We start from the raw sequence: 22069 nt of genomic DNA, 5'->3' as shown, positions 1-22069 counted from the left end.
TGCAGCTGGCATAGAGTTAATGTTCCTCCTAGTAGCTGGTAAGGTGCTGTGTTTTGGACTTAGGAAGAGAATAATGCAGATAACACACCAATGTTTTAGTTGTTTCAGAGCAGTGCTCACACAGAGCCAAGGCCTTTCCAGCTCCTCGTGTTGCCCTGCCAGCGAGGATGCTGGGGGTGTGCCAGGAGTTGTTGGGGACACAGCCAGGGCAGCTGGCCCAAGCTGGCCAAAGGGATGTCCCATACCATAGAGTGTCACGAGGAATGATAAAAAGGGGCGAGTTGGCTGGGGCTGCTGCTGTTGCTCAGGGACCGGCTGTGTGTTGGTCAGCAGGTGATGAGCAATTGCATTGTGCATCACTTTTTTTTTTTTAATTATTATTATTATCATTATAATTATTATTATTAGTTCTTATTTTTTACCTGTCTTATTAAGCTGTCCTCATCTCTACCTGTTCCAATGCCTAACTGCTCTCTCTGAGAAGAAATTTCTCCTAATGAAATTTACAGAAAAGCTGAGGAAACTAAACAAAAGAAAAATATCATATTAAGCAACAGAAAACTAAGGTATTAAGAACTACTCATAAGGTTAGTATGTATTTCTGTAATGTCAGGATGGGACAATATCTAACCATAATCTTTGCATAAAAGTATGCTTAGGAGAGAAGCTGTCATGAACAAATATTAATATGCTGAAGAGAGAAACCAATGACAATAGATATTGATATCCATAGACCTGTGAATGTTTTGGTAATTACATGTATATTGAACTTTTTATGTGAATTTGATTTCCAAATGCTTGAAGTGGAAGTGCAGGATTGTGAAGGAATCATGTTAGACGGCTACTTTCTGCTAGGATAAGAAGTGATGAAGCAATTTGCACTTTGAATTTTCACTCTGACATCTTTAGATTTCAAACTTGGTGTCTCATTTAAACAAATTAACAGCTCACAGCTGCCACAAAGATTATTTCAGAAAGGTTAAGCAGACTTTCAAGCACTTGTACCCAACTCAACATGACAAAGGGAAAAAAAATCATGCGTTTAGATTTACATTTCTTTAACAACCATGTCAACTACTGCTCCATTATCATTGCTTGAGATGCACCACTACAATTGATTGTAGAGTTGTGTGATAAAAAAGAAACAGAGATAGGTTAAAATAGATTCAAAAATCAATTTCACCTTACAGTATAAATAAGAAGGTAGGACAGGAGCAAGGATCAGGTCTGGCAGCAGCTTTCTCTGGCCCCGTAATTGAAAGAAACAAGCAAATAGCTGTACTTGGAGGTCAGAGCACAATTTGGTATATGAGATGTGCAAGGCATGGGAATTCCTGGGTTCAAGAACAGACACAATTCCTGTACTTGGGAATCTAGTTACAATGCTTGCAATTTGCTAATTTTCACCACTTGAGATCCAGCTATGCAACTTGATAAATAAACCCTCTCAGAATGTGGGAGGGTAAATAAGCCCTCTCAGAATGTGACCAGGGAGAAGTGTGGAGGAGGCAATGGGCTTGTAGGTGACTGACAAATGGAAATCCCATTCCCCAGAAAATTCCAAAATTTATTTTCAATCCACATCACATCCTCCAAGAGCTCAACGAGAGTGAAATATTGGTAAAACCCAAGTTTGAAGCATATTTTGAGTCAATATTGCGTCAATATGAGAAATTCCATTGAAATACTTCTTTTCTCATGACTTTTTTTTTTTTTTTTTTGCAATGAAACTCCATTCCTATATATTAAGAGAAGGAACCAGCAGAGATCTTATGGCAGAGAAAAGAAATGGTCTTTCTTCTTCTTAGAAGGTCAGTATGGAGAAATACATTTGATTTGTTTTAAATGCCTTTCAAAATGTATAAACAAAATCTTCACACATAGTCTCCTCCATCTGCTTTAGTTATCTAAAGCATCACTAAAGCGTTTTTGTTTTTAAACTAGTTGTTTGGGTTTTTTTTTGTTGTTTTTGTTTTTAAGCTAATACAAATTCTAGATGAAAGAAACAACATGTTGCATTAGATCCAAAAGTTGTTCAACATTTTCAGCATTTTCCCTCTAAGAATCTGGCAAAGAGCAAAGCAAAGACCCAGATAATACTGGGACAAAACATACTCTCTGGCATCCAACAGTGCCATCAAAGCCAAATGTGCTCCCACACAGGCTAAAGGCTGTTATTACTTGCTTGAGGTGCCAAAACTGGTGTTTGTAGAATGACGTTAGGAAACAGAAAATTAGTCAATATTCATTAATTTTCTTCATAGCTCTCTTAGTAGAAACTGTGTGGTATTATACTGCAAACACCTGCACTAAATATTTTGTTTTGCATAGGCCCTCTTAAGTAACATTTCTGTAAGCACAAAGTTAAGGCTCAGTTTCTCTCACAGAAGAGCAGTGATAAAGTACTAAAGATATGAAGCACGTTTCCATGCCCTGCCTTCCTTCCCCCCTCCCCCATTAGCCAGTAGAATATCCAATATCTAATATTCTTACTGTCCTAAGTGCATGTCCTATAACAGTACCCAAAATGACAAAGGCAGAGAAAAGTGTAAGTCTCACAAGGAGCATCTCACAATACTTAAGGCAGATACTTCAAAATCACACTGTGGCTGGCATATATCACTTATTGTTTGTCAGATCATCCTATCTTCTGGCATTGCCTATATCAGGTATAGAGTATTCCTTGATTTCTTGATTTGTAAGACAAAACATTAAGTTCTCTTATGTATTATAGGAAAAAAAAAAAAAGGTCGTAGTATTCATTATAATAGAGAGAACAAAATCAAAGAAATCCACCTTGTTATTGCAAAGTGAGTGGTGAGATCTGTGGTAGTAACTAGCTGTAATTTATTTTCTTTCAGAATATTTCTTAAAATAATCCAATTATAACTTAACCCTGCCATGGTTAGTAGCAGCTGTCCTCTCAGGATATTAGTTGAAGCTTGTCAGAGCTATGATCAAGTAATATGGTTCAACCAGTCTGTCTCTGTTCATGTGATGAGCCGACCAGATATCTGTGCATAGCTGTCTTTAAGCAAACACACTGTCTGCATGCACCAAACTGTAGTTCCCCAGAAACTGGCAAGGGACTATCCACTGCAAGCTTTAATTAAAATGTTCCTGCTAATTTAGCATAGCTGGAAAACCTTTGTAAAATAAAATAAAAACCATTAACTTCAATGGTGGGTGTTTGTGTGTTGGAGCAAGGAAATTAGATGAACCTCAAAGCATGCTATTTAATTGAGTGTGGGTAGAGAGATAAATTATATGTACTAAACTGCATTTGGACTGTTGTAGGCTTTGCTTCACTGTAATTTTTTTCTGTCACTGCAAACTGTGTGGATGAAAATGACTGCAATCAACTCTGATTTTTGTTTTCTGAACAGGCAGCATATTGGCAATTTTATTAACATTTATAGACAGGTGGGTTGAACCTTTAATTCTCCCTCTTAAATATATTTTGCATTTCCAGCAAATTATTTCTGTTGCATTTTCCTGCATATGTTCATGACAAAGATAATAATCACTTGTTGTTAAATAATTACTCCAATTGCCCATATGTTGACATCCAGCTGCTGCATCTAGAGACTGAAAACTGGCTTCTAATATGTTCAGTAGCATGTAAAGAATATGGCTTATTTTATGTTTAGAAAGATGAGACACAACTCAAAGTAAATAAAATGAAATAGAAAAGCCTTTACCATGAAAAAGAAGATCAAAATACTGAAGAGGAGGAAAATCATAGAATGGCTTAGGTTGGAAGGGATTTTTAGAGATCATCTGGTCCAAAAAGTATAAATACATAAATGTGAATGATAAAGGGTAATTATTTGAAAATGTTTTAACATGCAAGAGAAAGAATGCCCTGTTAATTTAAACTCTGTACTTGTTGAGTGCAAGTGCATACTGTAAGGAAACCAAACACCCCATCCTACCAACATATAATAAATGGAAAATATACACAACAAATTGACAGCAATTAAAAGCAAGTGAAGATGACAGTTATAAAGAAGAATATATGAAAATTAAGCCCATAAAGGTTAAGAATAAGGCATTTTTATATAAGTATTAGAAGAACTACAGTCCAACTGTAGCACAACAGTGCCAAGCACTGTAACTGCATTTAAGGAAGGAGCTTTACCGAGTGGAGAGGATTCAGAGAGAAGTTGCAAAGTCAGAAAAATATCTCTTAAAGTTGTTTCCTAAAAGGCTGAATTTATTCCTGAAGTAGGTTAAAAAGATGATTTCACAATAGCCTAACAGCACCCATATCAGAGACCAGCTTTTGATATAGAAATACATAATCTGAATTAAATAAATAAAATAAAATCCAATGGTAAGTCATTGAATCTACAATGTTTCTACGTAAATACACACACACAAAAAAAAAAAAAAAAAAAAAAAAGTATCTCAGTGAGGCCGCAGAGCTGAACCCTGTCAACATAGCTAAGATGCATTCTAGTTTTCAGTAAAATGAAACAATCTTGATGCAGGGTGTATACAGTAAGTCTCTTCAGCTTTGTGCTCCTTAAGATACTTCATTACATACACGAGACAATCAGTTGGTGTCTGCCCGTGACTTTGACCAAGGAATCTGTTTATGTGATTATTATAAAAGGGACTGATTTCCAATGGGCTCACAGATTTGGATAGGATAAACAGCCTTGGAAAGCTGTTCATAAGAAATATCTAAGGCACTTTGGTACGCAGAAGTGGTTTGAGATGTAGGCAAGCGTAGACTGCCTTCACGATGCTGTCAATGTATTTCAAATGTTATCATCTCCCATGGGCTCTACATGCCACAGGGGTTTCTTGTGTAACGTTGGCCACTGAGAAGTAGATTCCTGCTGTTGACATAGGGCTGTTTAAGGAGCCCTCAAATGTACTTGAGAAAACTGTTGAAGGCAGAACCATACATTATGGGTACTCTTGAGAATTCACGTAGTGTCCTTACTGCAAGAGCTTTCCCTGTAGCATGGCTTTAGGAATCATTAGCAGAAGCAGAATGACCTGATGCATTAGAGAACCCAGGTTCAATTTTATTCCTGTAGATCTTTTTAAAAGATAAAGCTGAGCACTTTTGAAAACACGTGATTCCAACAGGGCAATAAAATTGAAAAAAAAAAAAAAAGAAAAAAAAAAGACTAATAAAATTCCACTCAACTTTGCTTGGCATCTCTATCATCCCATTCATTTGTAAAGAAGGCTCTTCACCTTCTGCAGCTAAATCCAGTGCTGTCATCCTATAGAGTTTCTTGTTGTTAAAGACTGCTTTGACACTTCAGTTTCTTCTATGCCTTAAAATGGAATCTCTGTATTTACTCCATCTGCAAGTTTCCTTATCTTTATGTCTAGTTTTAGGTTATGGTACACACTTTTATGAAAGAGTCCTTCCTACAGTTCACGCTGCTTTCTGACATTTAAAACTTGGAAAAAAACAAACAAACAAACAAACAAACAAAAACAAACAAACAACAAAAAAAAAACAACAATATTTTTGCTTTCAATTTCTATTACCTATAAAATCTTATTGCTACACATGTGGATGGTGCAACATTTTTTAAAGATATGTGTTGTGATCCTTGGACAGCTTTTACAAGGGACATGTTTTACAGGGCTCAGTGAAAGCTGAATTGATGATAATGTTGATCTGTCGTTCACCACCCACCTCACACTTGCAAAGCTCAGAAGATACAGCCACAGACTGCTTGTTGCCTGTGCCAAGAAAAATAAAAAAAAAAAAAAAATCACACTTTTAAAATGGACCATTGAGATCTGGTCATCACATTTCAAAAGAGCCTTCATTTATAACAGAGACTCATTCACCTTTCAAATCAAAAAATCATAGAATGGTATGGGTTGAAAGGGACCTTAAAGATCCTTTAGTGCCAACCCCCCTGCCATGGGCAGGGACACCTCCTACCGGACCAAGTTGCCCAAAGCCCCATCCAGCCTGTCTTTGAACACTTCCAGGGATGGGGCAACCACAGCTTCTCTGGGCAACCTGTGCCAGTGCCTCACCACCCTCTGAGTAAAGAATTTCCTCCTTACCTAAATCTACCACTCTTTAGACTAAAGTCATTACTCTTTGTCCTGTCACTACACTCCCTGAGACCGAGTCCCTCCCCAGCTTTCCTGTAGGCCCCCTGTAGGTACTGGAAGGCCACTGTAAGGTCTCCCCAGAGCCTTCTCTTCTCCAGACTGAACATCCCCAGTTCTCTCAGCCTGTCTTCGTAGAAGAGGTGCTCCAGCCCTCTTATAATCCTCTTGGCCCTCTGGACTTGTTCTAACATCCCCACATCTTTCTTGTGCTGGGGGCCCCAGACCTAGACCCAGCACTGCAGGTGGCGCCTCACAAGAGCAGTGCAGAGGGGAACAATCACCTCCCTCACCCTGCTGGCCACACTGCTTCTGATGCAGCCCAGGACACAATTGGCTTTCTGGGCTGTAAGCAGACATTGCCAGCTCATGTTGAGCTTCTCATCAGCCAAAAGCCCCAGTCCTTCTCAATGCATTCTTGCATTCTTAAGTTTTTCTGGCTATACTTTTTTTTTTTTTTTTTTTTTTTTTTTTTCTGGCTATACTTCCTACATTTTCTTTTGCAGTACTTCACTGCTTGTTGCAAACATGCTACTCCAGAAAAACCTACATTTGCATTTGTCTTCAGCCTCTAGTAAAACAGTCTTTAGCTAACATAGTTTTTTTCTTAAGCAGACCTGACTGTGGCTCAGTTATCTTATTCCAAAAGAAGCTGGTTTTTTTTTGTTGTTTTGTTTTGTCTTGTTTTGTTTTTCCTTCCAGAACCTATACAAGAGGCTGTTTATGTCAACATGGTAATGCCCACCTTCCTGTACCTTTATCCCAGGCTTCTCTATACAAACCTCCTTAACTGTCTGGGGCAGAAAATCAGCCAAATCTGTTTGTCTTTGGAAGATGCTGCTTTCAGAAAAACAAGCATCAGAGACATTTGAAACTCTACCTCATGTGAATAGCTTTTCACTAGTGCATGAAACATCTTTGACGAAGAAGTTATTGATTTTGTCTTCCTCTCTATGAAGAAGAATGAACACTTTGGAAGCTTTTCAGAGGCACAAGCCTGAATAAATGGGCAACAAAAGAATAAGCTTTTACGCAGTTTGTACAACCAACTGTTTAAAAAGTATTGTTAAGTTGAATAAATATTAATTTCAATTTCTGAAATATATTGGTAATACTATAAACTGTAAGTTTAAATAAAGTGTTTCCAAAAATATATATATATATTGTTTTTGCATTTCAATTGTTCTCTACTGTTCAGTGAAATAAAATTCATCCTGTGTTGATTTTGGATTTTCTAGTTCAAATTATGTTTCAAAGACAGAAATTTTCAGGCACAAATTACTAATTATGGATACAGAGTTACTTTATGAAAGATTATTTTTTTTCCCTGCATACAGAACTACAGGCAGTTCACTAGATGCAAAAAAATTTACCCTTACTTAGAGACTAAAAAGGAAAAAAAAAAAAACAACAAAGGAAGAAGAGAGAAAGCTAGCCCATCTGCTTTAATCTTTTGGATAGATAAAGTACTATAAAACGTGTGAAAAAGTTTAATGGCAGCACCATGAGTACAAGGAGAGAGATAACAGTAAGAAATAGGGAATGGCAAGATGTCTTTTCAGATCTACAAAAAAGAGAAGAAAAGAAACTGAATGAAATGTCATTTGGATTTACATGAACTGAAATGAAAAGAAAATATAATTTCAAAGTGAGAAATGAAATTACATTTCTGTGTAACTGAAATTTTTATAGAATTACCTTTATGTAGTTACAGAAATGCAACAAAAAATCATTGTGATAATTATCTTTGTATGACTATAGTTAAACTATTGGCTTGTTTAACGATCTTTGCCCACTAGTACTGCCCAATGATGCAATAAATGTTTCTGAACTAAGCCTTCTATAGAGTCTAGTAACACCAAAGAAAAAAGTCAGAAATTCTGACTTATTTTCAGGTAAGTCTGACATTTTGGATGGTTGTTTAAACCAATCATTTTAAGATATAAACATCACTGCCTAACACATATTTAGAGGTTTAATAGCTTATGATGCATAAGCATATAGTATTAGAAACAATAGCAAATGCATATATGCACCTTTTTGAGCCTGATATAAGCCTGCATATCTGAAATCATCTCTTATATTGCACTTAACAGTGACCTAAACACACACACACACACACACACACACACACACAAATAAATCCCTTGACCCTAAGGATTTCAAAATAAAGAAAAGAGAGGGAAAAAAATACTGCATAAAGGCATTACTTAACTTGAGCAAAAGTGTTTGTTTGTTAAAAAAAAAAAAATGTTCTTACACCTTTGTTCACAGTTTGTTAGCCATGGTATCACTAGCCATGTGACTCAGCATTCCACCTTCACATTTCTGTATTAGTTAGTGATATCTCAGCCTCAAAACAGTTGAATGCACAAAGCACTCCCACAAACATCAAAGATCTAATTACCTTCAAAAACTTTAAACAGTAGTTTATGTAACATCTCTTTTAGTGATCACCACGTCCAGAAAAGAAAGATTTTCATCTTACTTCTGAAAGTTTTGTTTTGCTCATGCCATCTTAGCCACCTGAGAAAAAAAGGAATTAAGCAGTTCAATTGAACCAGCTGTGGTGGTTTCACACTGATAGACCTCTAAAAGCAAAAGCTGAATGGAAGTAAAAGGAGAAAACAATTATTCTATACTTTCCATCAGCTAGCAATGTTCAGCCATATCTTGGAAGGCAAAGTTTCAAGGCTCATAGTGGTTGCTTGGGAAGACCACACTTTCATAACAAGACCCTCTCAGGTACTGGATACCTCCTTCCATATCGGTCTACTTGCTTTGGAAATTTACAGTATCTTCCTTGAAGGGATTCCTTTCCTTCGGACAAGACAGGAGTCACCTCCAGAGGCTGAGGATTTGTGCCCATTTTCCAATCACTTTGCCAGTTCCCCTTTCCCTACAAAGGGGTCCCAAAGGTGCTTGTCTTCCTTGCCCTCCAGTTCCTAACTACTGGCTCCAGTATCCCAACATCAGAGCAGTCAGCTGACCATGTGCTCACCTGGATGACAGCTGAAATCCTCTCACATACCTACTGGCTCACTCAGGGACAGAGATTGAGTGGTTTCTGACTCGCTTATGATTTATATCTTTCTCCCCTCCTGTTCTCACGGTGGCCCTGCTGCACAGCAGCTTGCCTCTTCCAATTCTTTCTCCTGCTCCCTCCTAGAAGTTTCCTCTAAGCAAGTTGACATCATCTTTCATTGTTTCTTCTTGACTATGGCAGTAGCTGAGATCTAAAGCTTTCTAACACCATTTTATCAGTAAATGGCTCTTTTTTTAAGTGATTGGCTGTTATATGTCTTTTTTTTTTTTTTTTTTTTTTTTTTTTTTTTTTTTTTTCCTCCCTCAGTCTCCATATAAAGCCCAAACCCATGGCCTAGGTATATGTAACTGTCCTAGCTTTAATTAAGTTACACAGGACATCCTGGTAGTACCTCTTACTCCATAACTGCAACTAAAGGGTTCTGTTTTGCAGATTCTTGTTCTCCATCTGCATCAATAACACTTTTTAGAGTTTTTGTCTTTTTCTGCTCTAACTCTTTACATCTCATTAAAATGTGTCATTTTGCTGCTCTTTAAATATCACAGCAAAGTCCTTGCTTCCCAAGCTGATCCAAACTGCTGTTTCAAGGCCTCTGATGATCTTAACCCCATCTTCTGATTATCTTTGATTTTCACTCTACTAAAACCTGCCTTCTAATTTCACTTCATAGCTCAATTTCCACAACACATATTCTCACTTTTTAAATTTTCTGTGCTATCTCAAGTGTCTCATTTAGCTCTTTGAATAAGCTGTAAGCTGATTCAGCATACATATCAGCAAATCACTTTTGGAGGTCTCTTTTTTTGTTTGTTTGTTTTTGGAGATCACCAACACCTCCTATAGATAATGACATTGACTTAACCAGAGGGGCTAAGATCACAATATTTACATCCTTTAACTTATTTGTTGAAAACACTCCATAAAATTAAATGTTTTGAAACAATCAACACATGCATATGATTAAACTTCACTTCCAAATACAATCTCTTGATAATAGATATATTATATGTGGCCTTGTAGTAAAGGGAAAAGAATTGTATTTGGATATTAAGCATCAATACACAAAATTTGATGTATAAATCTCAGAAGTTATATTTCACAATTTCTAATATAGTGTCTCAATTTTCTTTAATACCTGTGCTACACAGTCATTAAGCATGTGTGAGTGCAAACATACTTCAGTGTGAGGATTTATACTAGAAAATACAAAGCAGCCTTAGACTGGAATACTAATTTCCAAGTTCAAAGAACAATTAGGAAGAGGTGCTGGACTTTTTTTTTTTTTTCATTCTAACTGTGACAGATACTTTGTCCTGTGTCATATAACACTAGTAACATTAGTCTTACATAAAGCCCCTTTTTCATGCAGCTTCAATTACTGTACTAAAGATTTGTATTACCTCAAACTCCAGCGTCTGGGATAAGCTACTCATATATGCACTAAGTATTTAAACTTTATTTTTTTTGTTAATATTACATATAATACTAATGAAATATAAACAATGGATATAATATTACATATTATGTTTAAGGTTTCACAAAATTGAGAAATGTTAAAAGAAGCTTCTGTCTTGGTTAATGTGTCGAGGTTTTGGTAGCAGGGAGGGCTGAAGGGGTGGCCTCTGTGAACAGAGCCCAGCAGCTGCCCCGTATCAGATCAGAGCCAGCTCCAGCCAGCTCCAAAAGGGACCCACTGCTGGCCAGAGCCAAGCCAGTGAGCGGCGCTGGTTGAGCCTCTGGGAGAGCAGATTTAAGAAAGGGAAAAAAACTGCTGCACATGGCAGCTGGGAGAGCAAGGAGCGAGAACCAGAAGGAGGGCAGGAAGTGCTCCAGGCATGCAGCAGCAGTTCCCCTGCGGCCTGTGGAGAGGCCCCTGGTGGAGCAGGCTGTCCCCCTGCAGCCCATGGGTCCTACATGGAGCAGATCTCCACGCTGCAGCCCCCCCATGTGTGGAGGAGCCCCCGGTGAAGCAGGTGGATGTGGCCTGGAGGAGGCTGCGGCCATGGAAAGCCCCCGCAGGAGCAGGAGGTCTGGGGGGAGCTGCCGCCCACCCGTGGGGGACCCGTGCTGGAGCAGTTTGCTCCTGGGGGATGGACCCTGTGGGACGGAGCCGTGTGGGAGCAGTGCTTGGAGAGCTGCTGCCTGTGATCAGTCCTCGCAGGCTCAGTTGGGGAAGGATGGCATTCCGTAGGAGGGACCCCGTTGGGGAGCAGAGGCAGAGAGGGACCGTGAGGGAGTGGGAGAGATGAACCACAGCCCCTATTCCCCATTCCCCTGCACTGTTCAGGGGGAGAAGGTAGAAGAGGGTGGATGGCAGGGAATGGAGTTTTTAGTTTGTTTTTCACTTCTCTAGATTGTTAGTAATAGGTAATAAATTTCTCTATTTTCCCAATGCTGAGTCTGTTTTGTCTGTGATAATTGTTGAGTGATCTCCCTGTCCTTATCTCAACCCTTGAGCCCTTTCCATTGTATTTTCTCCTTTCCTTTTGAGGAGAAGCGAGAGAGTGGTTGTGGTGGAGCTCAGCTGCCCAGCAGGGTAAAACCACAACAGCTTCAGGAAGGCTTCTATTCTCAAAAGTCATCAGATGGGACATGCTTCTTTCTGACTAATAGGAGACATTTGCAAATATTCAGAAGATGTTTATGGCCTATGTAGCTTGCAGACTCCAGATTAAAACAGGCAGCAATACCTTGTGATACATTAAAAAGCCATTTATCAGCTGCATTTGGCACTGCTTAAATGTGACTCATAAAATCTATATGCCTTTAAACTGGAAACATGAAATGCTTTTCAGAAGCTAGTTTTGCTGAATTAGCAAGTTTGGCTAACTTCTTATTATATTATGCACATTCTAGATATCAAAGCAATTAGGATACTAAAAATACATGGATCAGATTGATACATGTGCAATTGATTCAAAATTACAAAAAATGAAACTTTCAAGATTACTTTTGGATGGAGGGGTACAATTCTTTCTGCTAGAATTTTGCAACCTAGTCTTGATAAATTTTTCTATCACTTAATGGAAAAACAAAAACAAAGAAACAAAAACAACAGTCATTTCCCAAGCAGAATGAAGTAAATAACAAATAATCTTGAGTATTGTGTTTAAATATGATTTGTATTCTTATCCAGTTGAACAGAGTGTGAGGAATATTTCTGTGTGCAGGAATAATTTACTCTGAATGTACCAATAAATTTAAAAGGGTAATGAAATTAATTGATGTAAGATGAGTAATATGAGCACCAAAGAGTGGATTATGCTCCACACACTAACAGATATGAAGATTTAACTGTGGAAAAGACACAACCATCAAAGAGACTATCACAGGTTTATTGGACACAGCTCACAGGTGCCCAGCAGCATAGGGTTGGGCATCCATGCTTGTTATGTGCTGTGGTCACTCTGCTGAATGTCAAATGGAGGCAGATGAACCAACAGAACAACTTCCAGTAACCAAATATTTAAGACAAAATGCACTTGAAGTCTTCCAGCTTCAAAAATTTCTGTGAAATCCAAGAAGGAGAACAGCTAGGGTCAAATAACATAAATTCTCCCTCTGCGTAATACCTGACTACAGAAATTCTCCAGCAATACATGTAGATGGGCACACACAGGCACTTCAGTAGATGTCATCTTCACAGGGGAAAAAAAGCGTGTTTTCTTGCAAAAGTGCAGACAATATTTAAGAGGCTCTGGTTATAACCTCCCTAGTAAGCAAGCAAGCAATTATGGTTAATTTCTTTCTAGTTTTCAGAAGTTTAGTGCTCCTTAGTGGGGTTTTTGATGCTTTGTTTACATGATTTTGTCCCTTCTCAAGAAAGCCTGCTGTTTTATTCCGGTATTTCTGTAAGAACCGATAGCACACTATGCATAATCCAATTAATTTCATTTTCACTAATGATAGCCTTCAATATTAGCCAGTACCCAGCCCTTTTATTTTGTGCAGTCCTGCTGTTCTCTGAAATATGGTATGTACATGTGAAAGAAAAAGCCCAATAAAACAGACAATAGACTTTACATAAGTGTCTGGCATCATAATAATTTCAAATAAAATATGCTATTTTAAAATAGCAAATATAGATAGATAGATAGATAGATAGATAGATAGATAGATAGATAAAGATGCCATTTCTAAAAAGACTTATTGTGGAAGTCTGTCATTAAAAGAATAACCACAGTGAAAGCAGAAGTTTTCTTGGGTTTTGAATGCAAGTATCTGAGAGCAAGAGGGGCTCTTGGAACATCCAAATAACAGTCTTTTGCCTATATTTGAATAATGCTTATTCTTGCTTTTACTTCTTTCATTATGAAAATTCATTTTCATTTTAATTCAATTGTGGAAGAAAACCAAGAGATGGAACATCACTTTTTTTGTTTTGTTTTGTTTTGTTTGTTTTTCAGCTATTATTGTTTTCTGAAGTGCCTACTTGAAAAAAAAAAAAAAAAAAAAAGTGTCTGATTTTGAAGCGCCTACTTGTTTGGGCAAATTCTTTTCCAAATTGGAAAATCTTTTCTAAATTTATTTCACATTAACAGGTTTGAAAGAGGGTAAGTTTAGTCAAATATACCTTAGCCAAAACAAAACAAAAAAAGCCTTTTTTTTTTTTTTTGTAAAATAAAATATACAAAATTAATGCTTTTCTTTTTCCTCCTTTCTGTTCCAATCTCATTTAAAATCATCTTCTGTTCAGCCCCAACCAAAATATTTCTCTACCTTCCATTTGATTGCTTTTCATTAATTTATATTCCTTTCATCCTATAACAGTGGCAAAGTGGAAACGAGGCCCTGAGCAACCTGATCTAGTGGGTGGCATCCCTGCATATGGCAGTGGGATTGTAACTAGATGATCTATGAAGTTCCTTCCAACCCGAGCCATTCTATGATTCTATATATTCAGTTTCAATTAGATACTCTTCTACTTTGAGTAAAGAGGAATATGTGATAAGAGAAATTTCTTATGCATTTCCTTACCAAAAAAAAAAAAATTAAAAAAAAATCCTGACAAACACATCAGTCAGCTCTTTATCTTACCTCACTCACAGTCCGTTGTCTAATTGAATAAAGCATGAAGTAAGGCACCACTCATTCTCACTGAACTATCATGCCAAGTGTTTTATAGTTTAATCACAATGTCCTGAGATGGAATGTTTTGCTAGGATAAAAATTTTAGTGTAAAAAGCAAAGTAGACCTAGCTAGTCCCAAGGAATACTTTGGGAGGTAGAACATAACTGTTGCCCTAAACAGAGCAGGATACCCCTACTCCTCAGATGGCTAATAAAAGTTTGTAGTGAAGAGGAAGAACACACTACCAGGAAATAAAATGTTTTCCAGAGAAATTGGGGGACACTCAGATATGAGGCTTGTGGAGAAATTGAAGGGATGCTACATCAGACATGTGGAATATGATACAATAAATACAATATCCTGAGACTTTCAGATTTTCCACAGAAATTGCCAACTAAAGATGGCAATTAGCATGGCCACTTAGATCTTTCAGGATTCACAAATGCTGAAAAAATGAGTCATTTTTGCCCTAATCTGACCCTGACCCTTCAATTCCTCCCCCTTCTGTGACTTCCCTGACATGGTCACACTTAACTATCCACAGGTCATCAAATCCTCTTCTGTAACTGTATTTTTTCTGACAGCCGATAGGAGGAGCTAAACAAACAAACAAACAAATTTTTGAACCTTTTATAGTAGTGTTTTAGACATGATACAGTAACAGGAAGGACTACGAGCCTACACTCTCCTCTGTCCCTTCACTAAAGGAATGTCTTTGTAGACAGACAAGGAAGAGAAGCATACATTTCCAGACAAGGAAGAGAAGCACACATTTCCACCATGCTCCCCCATCTGACAGTTCAGCAGTTTCATTTCACCCACTTCCACCAGCAGTGGAAGTAGTGAATCCAACTGAGCAGGCATTTAAACGCTGTGGTGAGATGCGGGCTCACAAGGCACTCAGGCAGCCTGCAGTTTGTACACTGCAGCAGGGAGGCCAGCTCAATGCTCAGCTACTGCCACTGGTTATGTCAGACATCTCCAGGGGCCCTTAGAAAATGTCAGAAGATAATCGCTGAATACCCCATCAGCACATCAGCTGGAGTGGCAACCCGCACTGAGGCAATTAAGAAGCCATTGTAATTACTTATGAACTAAATTGGTTTGCTATTTTCAGTTTAATTTTAAAGGGCAGAAAAGAACAATTTTACAGCTGATTATGTTGCCTGCTATATAACCTTATTTGAACAACCAGCTTAAAGAATGCACTTAAAGTAATATTGAATGACCTAACTTTCTCCCTAAACACCAAATAACCTCAGAAACCTCCAGCCAGCTGCTATCTCTGATTCCATAGAGATATGCCTGGAGGGTTTTCTGACTCAAAGTTCAACAGATACTTCTCTGGTACATGTGTAGAACTATCCAGCTTTAACATTGCTGAACAAATATCTCTCATATTTAAACAAGTCAGAGAGCCACAGAGTGAGCTTTGCCCTCCTGGAAGGGATCAGCCTGGTAGGCTCTCTTGGGCTATGGGTAAACACAGTGCCTGAATTGGAGTCTGAGCCTGACAGTTCAAACAAAAAGCATTCATAACATCTGCTTTTTTATAAAATACAGCAGGAGGAAGAGCTACGGTTAAGCCTGCCTGCCTTAAGCAACAGCATATTTGTTGGAACACTAATCCAGAATGTGTTTCTTTACCTCTTCTGCTTGATTCATAGTTACAGCTCCCATAGTCCCAGCACACACCTAAACACTGTGATTATATGATCATAAAATCATGTTATCATAGAATGATTTGGGCTGGTAGGTACCTTTAAAGGTCATCTAGTGCCAACCTCCCTGCCATGGGCAGGAACACCTCACATCACACCAGGTTGCCCAAAGCCCCATGCAGCCTGGCCTTGAACACTTCCAGGGATGGGGCATCCACAGTTTCTCCAGGCAACCTGTGCCAGTGCCTCACCACCCTCAGAGTAAAGAATTTCTTCCTCATATCTAGTCTAAACCTAACCTCTAGTTTAAAGCCATTACCTCTTATCCTATCACTACAATCCCTGACACAGAGTTCCTCCCCAGCTTTCTTGTAGGCCCCCTTTAGATACTGGAGGGCTGCAATAGGCAGCCAGGAGCCTTCTCTTCTCCAGGCTGAACATCCCCAACTCCCTCATCTTGTCTTCATAAGAAAGGTGATACAGCCCTTTGATCATCTTTGTGGACCTTCCCTGGACTCACTCAAACAAGTCCATGTCTTTCTTGTCCTGAGAGCCCCAGACCTGGATGCAGTAGGGCCTCACAAGGGCAGAGGGGAAGAATCACCTCCCTCCATCTGCTGGTCACTCCTCTTTTATCAACTGTTGGGACCAGATATTCAAACTAGCTTCTAGTACATTTTTAACCTGGGTTAAGGATGACTCTGTTAGGCAGGAGCACATACATTTATTAAACTGCTTCACTGTTGAACTTAATGAATCTGTTTAAGAATAAGCAAAGGATAACAATATTAGATGTGCCAGATTGACTATTTGTTCACCTCAAAGTTCTCAGGTAAGGGCAATTCAACGTTAATCATACTACATTCAGCTTCATCAAAGGGTGATGTTGACAGCTGATTTCAGCTCCTGATTTGCAAGAGAGGTAAAGCTGTGTAAGGGGCATGGGTGTAACTAATTCTTCATCTACAATGGTTGTGTTGCTTTCTCCAGATTAAAAAGGGAGGTCTGAAATATTTCTTCCTTATCCTGATATGTAAAACATCACCAGAAACTTCAGAAATCCCTGAAATGACTGTCAAATGAATCTCCCTGCCAAAAACAATAGTTTGTATCATTGTTGACTAGGATTTAGTGTTGACAGTACTCATGTAGTATTGTGTGTTTTCCAAACATTGTGTTGTATTGTGCTTTTATAGTGTGTATGATGAATGGTGCCTAGGAGCAGGAAACATATTTTAGATCAAAAACAATTTGGTTTCTTCTCTAAAATTCACAGCAGGTCTGCTGAGCACTCCAATTCCCCCAGTCTCAGTCTCCTGTCATGCATTATACTAACAAGACAAAGCAAGGTGTTTGTATCTCTGCTTTTATTTCTCAATAAAAAAGTAAAAGAAAAGTATGAGAAAAACGGTATTTTCAGACTGCATTTTCTCTCTCTCTCTCTCTCTTTTTTTTTTTTTTTTTTAAGCAGAAAGTCAGCAAATGTATCATACAAAATACGAGCAGTGGCTCTCACACATCATCCCATGATCTTGACTATATAAACGTAGTCAAGCTGGAATTCCTTTTCCATTTAGTAATATGATTAAGGTGAGGAAGCTTTCATTCATTAGAAACTCTCTAGGGTTACTATTTCACAAAGGTTTGTGATCATATAAGCATCAGTCTTCATTCAAGAGTAATCCAGCTGTTTTAGATTTTTCCCCTCCTGTATTTTATGTCTGGTAGGACTTCTCTACAAATTTGTGCACAAGCATGTTATTCACAGTTATTGATCACCTTAACCCATTTGTTAGAAGAAGTCAAACAGAACTGCACCAAGTCAATTTGTGGGGGAAGGAGGGAGAGAGAGAGACAGAGAAACAACAGAGACAGTTTGCTAACCCTTATTCTGAAGATGAGAAGGAAAAAAGGCTTTAAGTCTGTTACAATCTTAAAAGATACTCTTATGTCACAGCAGCTAACATATGCAATCATTAAAATACACTGCTCAGTTATTTCATACAAAAAAAAAAGTCTCTTCAGAGCTAGTGACCTGTCTCCACTGCTTTTTGGTGAACTGTCTCCCCTGTCTAGGAAAGCTCCTGTGGTCCAACAGGGAAAGAATTCAGTCTGCTAAATCTTTGTTTCTATAACCAGTCATTAAAGTTCTCCACATTTATAATACCTCCTGTTATTCAGACTCTTCATTGTCTTCTTTGTTATTGATTTATTTATACTCATGCTGGTGCAGTTTCTTCTTTTTAGGATATATCACCCTGATACATTTATTGATTTCTTCTTTGATTAATATTAACAAATCATTTCTTTCTTCACTTCAGCATTTCTTATTTTTTTTTTGTTTTTCCCTGATAAGTCTTTAATTATGGCTTCAATTTCCTTACTGTTTCATTATCTTTTTCCTCTTTCTTGTTCTGTGTTTATTTTCTCCCCAAATTCAAAATGTTGATAACCTCTAAGGTATGATATTGGTTTTATTCATCAGACTTTCCACCTTTCCCTTCCAGACAAGTTTTATCCTATTAGATACTTGTGCTTTTTTTTTTTTTTTTTTTTTTTCCTTTTTTTTTTTATGATCCTGATAACTTTTTTCATTGTGGTGGCTATTAAGCTAGTGTTAAGCAAACTTCACTTAAGGGGAATGAAATAATTATTCCCCTAATTCCTGTTCAGAATGCAAAACTTTTCCTGAAACATAACAATTAATGTCAGGATCTACTAAGGTAAACAAGGACTGATTTTCAGTTTCAGTAGCTCTCCTAGATCTTTCCAGCTCTGAAAGCACAGCAGACATATGACAAACTTGTAAACCCTTGAATTTCAAGCAGCTTTTCCCGTCCCCAGGGAGTCACTGTAGTCTCATCACAAGATATACTCACTATAGAGAGCATTACCAGATCTGCTTCAGCTCCTCTAGGCAAGGGCACCTGTGTTTTTTTCCCACAGGTACCTTAAAGATTATACTGAGCAGAGTTATCTATGGGCTTTATTGTTTGCCAAGAACTCAAGATAAGTAAATATTAGGAATTCATTTGCATACTTTGCATGTAGGCAATACAGTTAAAAGTTTTTTATGGGTAGGTTGCCAGAAATAAACAAACCTGAAAGTTTTCATCAGTATCAATGTAAAATCTCTCTGTGTCATCTAACTGCAAATTCAGCTGTCTGTCTGGTCTTAAATAAACCTTACATCTGATACACAAGAAAAGGACTGCAATCTCAGGATGTGGGCAAATCATAAACCTAAAGCTCTCCCTCGGTTTCTCTCAGAGTTATCCCTTTTCCCTTACTACAAGATTTCTGAGAACAGGAATCATTCAGGACTTTGAACATAGCTTTTTCCTGAGGGAAATTTCCTCACATACCCACAAATTTAGCAAACATTACTGGCTAAGCAAAGCAATCTTTGCCCAAAGTAAACTGCTTATCAACTTCTGAGAAGTGTTCCTTTTCTCCTGGCAGACAGAGATGGAGATCTCAGGGCACAAACCTGAGATTTTGCACAAGTCAATCTATAAATTATAAATCTATGCTATGTACAAATATAGATATGAAATTGTGTGCTGTTTTTAGTTGAAACTACAATATCAAAACACATTTTTGGATATATTACTTCCTGTCCTTGGTTTGAAGTCCACTATGCCAGACACCTTACATGTTCCTGTGAACAGTTATCTGTTCTGCTTCATTCCATTGCCTGTTGTCAGAGCACCAGGACTTCCATTATCTTCTTGTCAGATAATCCATTGCTGCAGAAGGAGATCTTCTCTGTCTTCCTTACTAGCTTAGTATAGGCCTGTTTATTCATTCCTGCCTGCTTCTGTCCATTTTCAGGGCCCCAAAACCTCTAATGTGTATTCAGAAACCTGCCTTTTTTTCTGGTGCCAAGTGCGAATCATTCATAAGCAGTTAGAGAGGAAAATATTTCTTAGCATTTGCTTAGAGATTTAGACACTAAATATTGGCCATGCCAAGAAAACTTGCCAACCAGAGATGAGTGAAGCAATTTATATGTAAAATAACTGGTAGCAACAACCCGTGGCAACAGGAAAATTTTCTGATACTCCAGCTGTCATGCCAAATGGGAACTTCATTTATTACCCGCCTATCCTCCTTATTTTGTAACTTTTCTACTACAATAATAGTCTATATAACCAAAGGCATTAACAAGCGGTTAACACTTTACTTCATTCTGAAAGTTTGCTCATACTTGCCAGTTTAATCTGAGTATAAACTGATGGCCTGGCAAAATTGGCATTTCAAAAAAAACATATGGTAGAGTTAATTACTGTGAAATCCTTAAGGCTTTGCAGATCATTGGAAAGGCATCCAAGCAAGCTCTTCAGCAACATTAAATCTTTGCAACTATATGTTAGCTACAAGAGATCAAAGTCAGGCTGCAATATTTTATATCAGCATAAGCTAAAAATTATCTGCCACTGATACGGAAAAAAATTACTTTGTTAAATCTACATTTGACTTATTTGCACGTGTTATTATTTGTTATGAATGATAAATTACCAACATACTTGTTCATAAATATTTATAAATAAGTACAGATCTAGGCATTATATATAAAACTATTACTATTACATTATTGCTTATTCCACTCCTCAAGATACTTCTCTGGCACTTCATTTTTCTGTTATTATGGTAAAGACAACAGATACATAAGGCCTCTCACCATACATGAACACAAGTATGACTATGGAAAGACTGGAATAAATTGCTACTTCTGAATTTTCTGCAAAAACACTCATAAAAATTCAATGCAAGCTCTTGTCAGGTTTGTATTAATAATGGTCATGTGAAAGTTTCTTCTAGGAGCCTGCTATTTTGTTAAGAATCTTGGTAAAATCATTTTAAGTTGGATCCCAAGTAGCAGATTCTTCAGGTCAGCCCCTTTTTATCACAAAATAAGAATGCAATGGAAAATGCTCTCAATTTAAATACCTATGAAATCAGAAAGTACAGTTTCCCTTTTATTTATTTGCTTGTTTGTTTTAGGTGGGATACATTGTATTTTACAACTTGAAGAGAGTTATAAATGATCAAATGGCTCAGACTTCAGTCCTAGAAGATCAGTTTATTCAATTATCCTTCTCAAGATTAATTTCATCACCTCACAAAGATGAGATATGAAATCTGTGGGCCATCTAAATTTTCTCATGTTCTCACAAATCAAGTGATCATATTTTGAAAGGACAGCTACAAAGTCAATGTCCCCTTCCTTGGGAGTTCCCTCCTGACCAATGAAATTGAGATTAAATAAACTTTAAAACAAACAAACAAAAAACTGCAGGGTTTGGTCATTTTATTAAACAGTATCCAAAAGCCAAAAGTTTACATGGCAACAAGATACTCTGAAGTTTTTCAATGAGTTTTATATTATTTTCAGTGAAGGGAAACAAATATACTTAATTTGACTGACTACCTCACACATGGACAGCAAGATATAAACTTTTTTCGTGTAAAATAGTGAAAATATTTCAGTTTCCAGCCCTCCAGCCATCCCAAACTATGTTTTTCCCTGACTAAAGAAAATGAGGCTGGTGCCCTGACTATCAAAGGATTTTAATGACTTTCCAAAGCACAGGCAGGACATACAAAACATTTTCTGTAACATTCCAGCCAGCTTGAATAAAGTTACTTACTAATTACTGCATAATATTATTATAATTGTTTTTTTTTTCAAAGCCTATTTCCAACCTTCCCATTCCAAGTCCAGATCAGCATGTCCAAAGAGACAGGCAGATTATCAAAGTGCTCCTGCTGCGGGTTGCATGGCAACAGCACAACACTGCATCCTTCTCAACAGGTGCCTCCTTGTGATTCTTCTCCATCATTCAAGCTTTATTTAACGATTGATATCAAAGCAAAATAACCTATTCTAAATTAAAAAGCCTTGCGAAAGTGAAACAAGTCCACCCCATTCAGCTCCCTGCGAATGGAAACACACACCTGTCTTTTCCATGTTTTTCCTACCCCACAATGAACTTTGCATTTACCAAAGAATAGATTCAAAGAAGAGATTTAGTCCTTTTGTAGCAGCACCTCAGCTGCACCAGAGTGGGCTTCAGTCACATAGTGTATGTTTTTAATAAGCTCAAGGGCTCTTATTTTTCTAACAAGGAAATATTAATCTTGTATCCAAAACATCCCTTTTACTTACCATGTAGAATGGATCATGAA

General features: G+C 37.7%; 2 long non-coding RNA genes across 4 annotated transcripts in view; one reads left to right on the top strand and one right to left on the bottom strand.

Annotated features, from left to right (window-relative positions):
• Positions 1 to 7329, top strand: part of LOC311430640 — a 28637-nt gene extending 21308 nt beyond the window's left edge. For 2 of the 3 annotated variants that reach the window (XR_014688920.1, XR_014688922.1), the window contains exons 2-4: positions 1751 to 1811; positions 3387 to 3423; positions 6802 to 7329. This is a non-coding gene — a long non-coding RNA (uncharacterized lncRNA). The remainder of the gene's footprint in view (positions 1 to 1750; positions 1812 to 3386; positions 3424 to 6801) is intronic. The other variant, XR_014688921.1, reaches the window with a different exon arrangement.
• On the bottom strand, positions 5487 to 9335 carry LOC311430638. Its single transcript, XR_014688919.1, has 3 exons — positions 9101 to 9335; positions 8507 to 8625; positions 5487 to 5715 (listed from the first exon to the last, which is right to left on the bottom strand). It is a non-coding gene; the product is annotated as an uncharacterized lncRNA (long non-coding RNA).
• Positions 9336 to 22069: the final 12734 nt, after the last annotated feature.

The sequence above is a fragment of the Aythya ferina genome, assembly GCF_964211825.1.
Source record: "Aythya ferina genome assembly, chromosome: 2".
Taxonomy (NCBI): Eukaryota; Metazoa; Chordata; class Aves; order Anseriformes; family Anatidae; genus Aythya; species Aythya ferina.
Note: the sequence above shows the minus strand (reverse complement) of the source record. Positions and strands in the feature narration are given on the sequence as shown.